The sequence below is a fragment of the Rhipicephalus microplus genome, chromosome 1, assembly GCF_043290135.1.
Source record: "Rhipicephalus microplus isolate Deutch F79 chromosome 1, USDA_Rmic, whole genome shotgun sequence".
Classification (NCBI taxonomy): Eukaryota; Metazoa; Arthropoda; class Arachnida; order Ixodida; family Ixodidae; genus Rhipicephalus; species Rhipicephalus microplus.
In genome coordinates this window covers 146,370,556-146,378,829 of record NC_134700.1, presented here as the reverse complement: position 1 = coordinate 146,378,829, position 8,274 = coordinate 146,370,556, and the positions used below count along the sequence as shown (strand labels likewise).

At 44.5% G+C, this 8,274-nt stretch overlaps 1 non-coding gene across 1 annotated transcript; it reads right to left on the bottom strand.

Moving 5' to 3' along the window:
- Positions 1–2,693: 2,693 nt before the first annotated feature.
- TRNAF-GAA (transfer RNA phenylalanine (anticodon GAA)) lies at positions 2,694–2,766 on the bottom strand. The gene has a single exon. It is a non-coding gene; the product is annotated as a tRNA-Phe (tRNA).
- Between the last annotated feature and the right edge of the window lie 5,508 nt (positions 2,767–8,274).

The following is an 8,274-nucleotide window of genomic DNA, read 5'->3' as shown; positions in this document are numbered from 1 at the left end:
ATGTGGCTGCGAAAACAAACTGGGCCAAAATGACTTATTAGTGTATTGTTGTTCCTTATTTGCAGACTTAACATGTTTATTCTCGCTTTTCCACTTTTTGTAGACTTGTTCTTTTAATTTCCGGGCTATTCAGTGGAATATATCTGTACAGTATACTTTGTAATGACTTGTGCTATGTACGGCCTGCGTGCCGAACTGTCGTAGCAGCAGAAAACCTTTGTCAGGCCACATGGCCTTTAGCTTCTGCTTCCTTTCTGTTATAAAAGAAGAAATTAAGTCAATTCAATTCAATTAAAAAATAGCTACGACTGTAGAGCCTTGAACAAATATTCAAGGCACTATGCTACGGCGAGCCAAAATATTGCTGGAAACGAGAGTGTGCGTTTGCGTTGTTTTCGCTTCAGTCACTCAATAGCCAATGCAGTGTCAACGAAAGTGTGGAGTGCTGCGTTGATTCGATGAACCATTGACTTGGTGGCCTTCGAAACCACCCGTTTGGCAGCTCATTCTTGTCAGTCGAGTCAATAGACCATTGACTCAAATGGCATTCGAAACGACTGTGTGATTCAGCTCTCTGTTGTTGTTAGTACCGTAATTGTTGTTTTAGTACCTGTTGTTGTTAGTACCGTACTGTCATTGTTAGTACCGTAATTGTTACTATGGGATCGAGAACTACGCGTTGACGCTAAAAATGTGACATGCGTCAAGATGATGTCACTGCTCCTTTAATAAAGTACGTTGCTGCGTGATTTGGTGCATGTCTGAACACAAAAGTCGAACGCAAAGAAAACGAAAACAAAAACGTATGACCTGTATTCTTCTTTTCCTACAATTCTTTCGTAACTACATCAGTTGGTAGTGGGTGTTCGATCCTGTCTACTTGCCCCGCCGTGGTGGTCTAGGGGCTAAGTTACTCGGTTGCTGACCCGCAGATCGCGGTTTCGAATCTCGGCTGCGGCGGCTGCATTCTCGATGGAGGCAAAAATGCCGTAGGCCCGTGTGCTCAGATTTGAGTGCACGTTAAAGAACCCCAGATGGTTGAAATTTTGAGAGCCCTCCACTACGGAGTCTCTCATAATCATACGGTGGTTTTGGAACGTTAAACCCCACATATCAATCAATATCCTGTCTACTCTTTTACTGTGCCTCGTCGTTTATTTTTTGTTTGCCCTCAAGTTTTATGTTTAGAAATAGAATGGAAAGCGCCAGTTTGTCCCCTGGTCAGCGTTTTTCAATCTGTGCATTTTAAGTCTCAGTGCACTATGGACAGAGTTGAATCTGAGTGTTTGAACTAAACTACGTGAATAAAACACACAAATATGTTGAACAAAGGTTGTCGTCATACAAAGCAAGACACTATCTGAAATGACCTATAGCAGCCTCTAAAGATATAGGGCTCAATCACTCCAACTGCGCATCTCGAAAGTGCACACGTTTTTTTTTTAAGTCTGTGAGTGCGAGATAATCAACGGTCCGCAGCATTAGATCTACCCTTCAGAATTGTGAGGTAATGGTTATGCGCAATAGAACAAGTGAATTCCGTACAAACAGCGCAATGCAACAAGTCACACAGAATGAAGACTCCTGGGTGTTCGCGTGCATTGCGTTGTCCTCTGTGTGCTACACTATAGCACGTCAGAATGATGTACACGCAAACCCTCAATTCAACGCATTAGTCAACGAAGCCTACACTGCTATATACGTAATATGGCAGTTGCTATTTTTCCAGCTATTCCTGGTATTTTTTTCTGCGTCGGATTCACGGGGCGTTATCATTGTAAGAAATTCCAAAGCTCTATTGTTACAAGAACTGTTCTAGCAGAAAGATTTATTATCTGCCGTAATGTATTCCTGAATGTGCTGCTGTCGGAGCCTCTATGGTAAAAATTGCGTATACCTGGTGCGCCACTTACCGATAATTGATTGGTTCGCTTTGTTCCTACTCGGGAGTTATAATATTGATCCACAGCTGCTGCTATTCTCGTATGCGTGTATGGATATTTCAGTATTCTGCATCTGCAGCGTTGTTTAGCCATACAGGATGAAACTGTCCTTTTGAGTGGCCACTTGGGCTCTAAATATACATAATTGATTCAACACGATGACCCCAATGTGCGTGTGATGTGAAATCACACCAATATTGTCTTTCGCAGTGCTTTGAAGGTATACACTGACGTGAAATAGTAACAGTAAGGACGAAAGTTACGCGATCAACCGCCTTTGTGGTTGAGTGCATGGTACTTCACTGCCGAACTGATGGTTGCGGGATCATATATATATATCTATCTATATAAATATATATATATATATATATATATATATAGTTGCTGTGCCGCATATTTGTGTGAAACGGACATCAGGAGCTAACTTTTCATGCTAAAAAGCATTCACTAACATTTCTTGTCAACCCAAAGCGGAAAAATAAATGGTGCCCACGCTCGATGACCCCCTCCGCCCCGCACACTGCGAATGCACCACCGTGCAGGTTCTGCGAAAGTTATTGCCGTTAGTGTTCAGCCTCACGTTGGAGGAAGAAGTTGTCAAAACAAGATGAAGTCTAGACGGTGTAAGATACATAGGGTCAGCACACGGGATAAAACGGGGGTCACAATCTTTTGGTCCTGAGTATTGCCTTTGTCGGTGCGTGTTAAATTGACGCTGATGACAAAACAAAAAAAAGAAAAAAAAGTACATGCCGAAACCCGGGATCGAACCAGGGACCTTTAGATCTTCAGTCTACCGCTCTCCCAACTGAGCCATTTCGGCACGAAGACGTGATGTCTGGAAACATCAGGCAAACTCAATGATTACATTTGTTAAGTTTTTTACATGGTATTTAATAAAGTACTTGCACAATAAAGACAAAATCAAGCGAACATAAGTACAATCAAATCGCGAAAGTAAGCACTCAAGCGTTACTCATAAACACTAAATGACTAACACAACGTGAGCTCCTCACATGGAGAGTTCTTCACATCGTGTTATACAAACAAAAAAGGGGTGAGGTCAAACAGTTCTCTAAGACAGAGTACCAGTCCGGTCTAAAGTCTAGCTCGTCGTAACTGTTTTTTTAGGTGGATAGCCATTTGAATGAAGTGTGAGATTGAAGAGGTGGTGGGCTCTGCATTGCGGTCTTGCATTCGTGTCTTCCACAAGCTGTGCAAACCCATGAGGAAAAACATATCATATGGTACTTCATCAAGCATTGCTGGTAGAAGATAACGTATTGTGTGAGAATTGATGACGAAACGTTTTTTTCAGTGTTCGCTGAAGGACATCCCAAAATAGTATGGCATCTTTGCAGCTAACAAAGCAATGTTCAATTGTTTCCGGCACATCACATAGACAGCAGTTAACAGATGGAATGAAAATACCTTTTTTTTCTAACCATGTGTTTACCGCCAATGTTTCAGAGTGGAGTTTATAGAATAATGTTTTTGAATTCGGTAGAATGTACATTTTGCGCACTCGCTTCAACACATCGTGATCTGGAAGATTGAAGTACAGTGAACAGTACAATAGAGGTGGGAAGAGTGTACTCAGTAGGTCCTTATACAGCACCTTGCGCGATACTGTGTACAGGTATTCTACAGAAAAGCGAGCTTTAAGGAACTGAACTGCGAGGTAAACTTCTTGCATGAATTCCCACAAGCATGGGCGTTCGGAGAAGTTGGATGAAACAATTAAATCTGGTAAGCAATCAACAAGTGTAACCTGCAAGAAGGAACGGATTACAGTATGGGAATCGCCCCGCCATGGTGGTCTAGTGGCTAAAGTACTCGGCTGCTGACCCGCAGGTTGCGGGTTCCATTCCCGGCGGCTGCGGGTGCATTTCCGATGGAGGCGGAAATGTTGTAGGCCCGTGTGCTCAGATTTGGGTGCACGTTAAAGAACCCCAGGTGGTCGAAATTTCCGGAGCCCTCCGCTACGGCGTCTCTCATATTCATATGGTGGTTTTGAGACGTTAAACCCCAAAAATCAATCAATCAATCAACAGAATGGGAACAGTCTCGAAAAAAAAAGAATCGGGACACTATTTGCCATAGATAAAGGTGTTTTAGTCCTAACCCATCCTCACTAACTGGCTTGAATACATTATCACGACGCATGGGCTCAAAAGTCGAAGACCATATGAAAGTAGCGAAAATCCGATGAACGCGTTGTATATAGAATCTTGCGCAATGAATAAGTTGCAATACATAGTAAAGCTTTGTCGCTAAGAAAGTATTGCAAGCTTCAGCTCTCCCAAATATCGAAAGTCGATAGGGAACAAATGTCTGGGCCTGTCGTTCAAGCTTAGGGACGCGTTTCTTCAGTAATGCGCACTGAATCTATATGCATGCAATGGGACACCGAGCTATTTTTGAGGAGTTGCTTTGTCTTGAAATTTAAATGTCTTATTTATGTGTATTTATAAATAAAAGAACTGGCCAAAGCTAAAATTGAAATTTTGTTCTGTTAATCGCGTGTTCAACAAGAGAGAGAGAGATATAAAGATGCAAGGAAAGGCAGGGAGGTTAACCAGACGCACATCCGGTCTGCTACCCTGCACTGGGGAAAACATGAAGGGGAGAAAAGAGGTTGCAGAAAGATGAGAAGGTACGCACAATCACGAGCACACTCGGGGAGCACACACAGTCTACAGGCGGTCGCTCAGGTTTGTTGACTTTAAGTAAAGTAGCAGTGCTCTAGTCGCTTTCTGCGCAACTGAGGCAAATGCCCAAGGTCCTAAAATCTTCTGCACACAAAATGGTCCGGGGTCAAGTTGATTCAAAACCATCCGGAGCTGCCATCGCTGTGTGTCGTAGCAAGCACAGCTGCACAGGACGTGTTCAATGGTCTCTTTAGCTCCGCAGTAGTCGCATGTAGAAGTGTCTGCCATACCATTGCTAAAGGACACCTTTGTGATTGCAACACCCAACCAAAGGCGGCATAACAGTGTCGCATCGGAGCGGGAAAGTTGTGATGGTAGCTTTATCTTGAGCGAAGGATCCAGTTCATAAAATGGACGCCTTTGGAAGTTGGTAGACGACCAGAACGTTCGTGTAAGATCTCGATCCAGCAGGTAAAGTTGTCTTGCTGCATCATTCCTTGATAGAGGAATCGGGACTACACGGGTTTCTTCATGGGCTGAGCGGACTGCATCATCGGCTAATTGATTTCCGGTAATACCGATATGTCCAGGCAGCCATTGATATATAATATCATGCCCTCGTGCTAGAGCTTCATGATGGCAATGTCTTATTTCTTGTACCAGTTGGTCATGACTCCTCCTACGCATGGCAGACTGCAAACTCTGAAGCGCTGCCTTCGAATCACAGAATATGACCCATTTTCCTGGAAGTTCTTGAACAAGATATTGCAAAGCAGCCCTTATAGCAGCAAGCTCTGATGCCGTAGATGCAGTCATATGCGACAACTTAAACTTGATTGTCCTTTCTGCAGCCGGAATTACAGCGGCACCTGATGAGCTGCTCGACGAGACGGACCCATCAGTGTATATCTGCGTTCGGTCCAAGTACAACTCATGTAATAATAGCAGTGTTGCTTGCTTCAATGCTACTCTGGAGTGATTGCTTTTCTTTTTGATACCCAGAATTTCTAGACGTACTTGCGGCTGGTTGAGGCACCACAAAGGACATGCCATTCTCGTAGCTGGCGTATATCCTGATAGAATGCTGTTTAGGTGCTTGGCTCTGACGTCTGAAAACGTAGCACGTGGTCTTCCGGAGGGTGGAAGGCCAAGTGGTGGTCGGGGACACGGCTAGCATGTCGAATGTGCGCTCTGAGGCAATCCACAACTCTATATGTCCTGACCGGATGGTCTTTGGCAAGTATGATTGTGGCAAGGGTAGAAGCGCATCGGGGCAGTCCTAGGCAGATACGCAGTGCCTGACCCTGCAAACTCTTCAACGAATGAGTATTGGATTTGCAAGTGTTTGTCAGTACCGGCAAGCTGTGGCGCAATAGAAACAGAAATAGGGCCCTGTACAGCTGTAGCATGGAGGCCACAGAAGTTCCCCATGCTTTCCTGCACATGAATTTCATTATATGCACAATAGATAGCACTCTCTTCTTCAGGTACGCACAGTGCGGGCTCCACGAAAAACTTCTGCCGATTATTGTTGCCAGGAAACGATGCGTCCGTGCATATTTGACACTCTGCCCATTGATGTAAACAAGGTATGGCGTCATTGGTTTGCGTGTAAACGCCATCAACGCGCACTTCACAGTTTATGTAATTAGGTCTTGTTTCTGAAGGTAGGCTGTTGTCAGGTTTGCTGCCCGCTGTATTCGTGCACGCACCTGAGGGCGAGTAACTGCAGCACTCCAGAGGCAAATATCATCGGCGTATATGGATAGGCACACCGACTTTGGCAGAACCTTCACCAGACCAATGAGGGCAACATTGAACAATGTGGGGCTTAAAACACCTCCCTGAGGTACTCCGCAGTAGGTGTAATGTTCAGCAGTTGTAGCCTCATATGTTTGCACAAAGAAACCTCTGCCAGTTATATCATCTTTTATCCATTGAAACATTCGTCCCACAATGCCCATTGCTGCGAGAGAAGTGAGGATGGCATCGTGAGCTACATTATCATATGCACCCTTCACGTCAAGAAAGAGTGCCACTGATATGCGCCTGCGACTTTTTTCTTGTTGAACAAATGTCGATAAGTCAAGGACACAGTCGATGAAGGAGCGGCCCCGACGAAAGCTTGCCATTCAAGAAGGGTATTTGGTGTATCGTTCCAAGTACCACTCGAGACGAAATAGAACCATTCTTTCTATTACTTTTCCGAGGCGGCTTGCGAGGGCAATAGGGCGATACGCTGTCAAGTCCAATGGTGATTTCCCCGATATAAAAAGCGGTATTAATCAACTTATTTTCCATTCTCGAGGAACACTGCCGCTGAGCCAAGAGTTGTTGAAGCACGTTAAAAGTTCTTTTCTGGCTTTTTGTCCAAGGTGTCTCAACGCACTATAAGTAATACCATCAGGACCTGGCGATGACATGCGCTTAGAAGCGACTAGCGCACCTTCCAGTTCTTCCATGGTGAATGGAATGTCCATTTCTGGTAATCACGTCTGAGGAACGATCACGGCGTCGATGCTCTCGTTCTTAATATTCCCGGCAACTCTCGTGCGAAATTCTTCCGCCACCTCGAGTTATGATTTTCCATTATGGAGTGCCAAATCTTTAAAAGAGTGCCGTTGTTGCGGAGAGGAGCGAAGACCACGAACTGTTCTTCAGATATATGACAGTGATTTATGAGGGTCTAGAGATTCGCAGAATGCTTTCCAGCGTTCGCTCTCCAGCTGGTAAATGCGTCGTTGAATCTTTTTCTGGAGCCGTCTTGCTTCCCTCAGATCGTAAATTGATCTTGTGCGTCTGTATCGTTCAGCACGCCTTCGCATAGCTTGTAATCTTTCCAGTTCGATGTCAAACTGTGTTATTTTAGACGAAAGTGGTAGTTTACATTTGGACGCTTGCATAGTTTCCGCTATGGTATTTTCCAGGCTGCAGGCAAGGCCTTCTTGGCAACTGTCCTCAACACGGGATGTAAACATCGACCAGTCAGTGCCAATTACAAAACCGGAAGAAAAATGTTTTATGATACCATCGATCTTCACGTAGGTGGGTATGTGATCACTCCAATAAGTCTCAATATTGCAAAACCATTTAACTTTGTGAGAGAAGCACCGTGACACCAATGTCAGGTCAAGGCAACTGCCGTACGTGAGACCCCGCAGATATGTGGGGGTACCATCGTTCATGATGGAAAGGTCGTAATCGGAAGCGAATGTCACAATGTTCCGGCCCCTGGCATTCATCTTAGTGCTCCCCCAAAGCTTGTGATGGGCGTTGAAGTCACCGGTGATGATCCAAGGCCCATCGGTTCTCATTAGGATGTCTTTTAATCTATCACACTGAAATCGCGATGACGGAGATATATATCCACCAATAAGCATGAACGAAACTGCATTCTTCTTCACACGAAGACACACGTACTGATTGTCGTCATTTGAACTTATTGGGTGTGAAAGATAAGTCAAGTCTGTGCGAATGTAAACAATTACTTTGCTTCGTTCTTCGCAAGCGGCTGAACAAAAAGCTTCATAACCGGACAATCTATAAGGCGTTGATACGTTTGGTTCACATATGACAAGTATAGGGAATTGATTGGCTCGAACAAATTGGCGAAAGTCCGAGATACGGGACTTCATGCCTCTGGCATTCCACTGAAAAATCGACGCACTTTTAACTTCAGT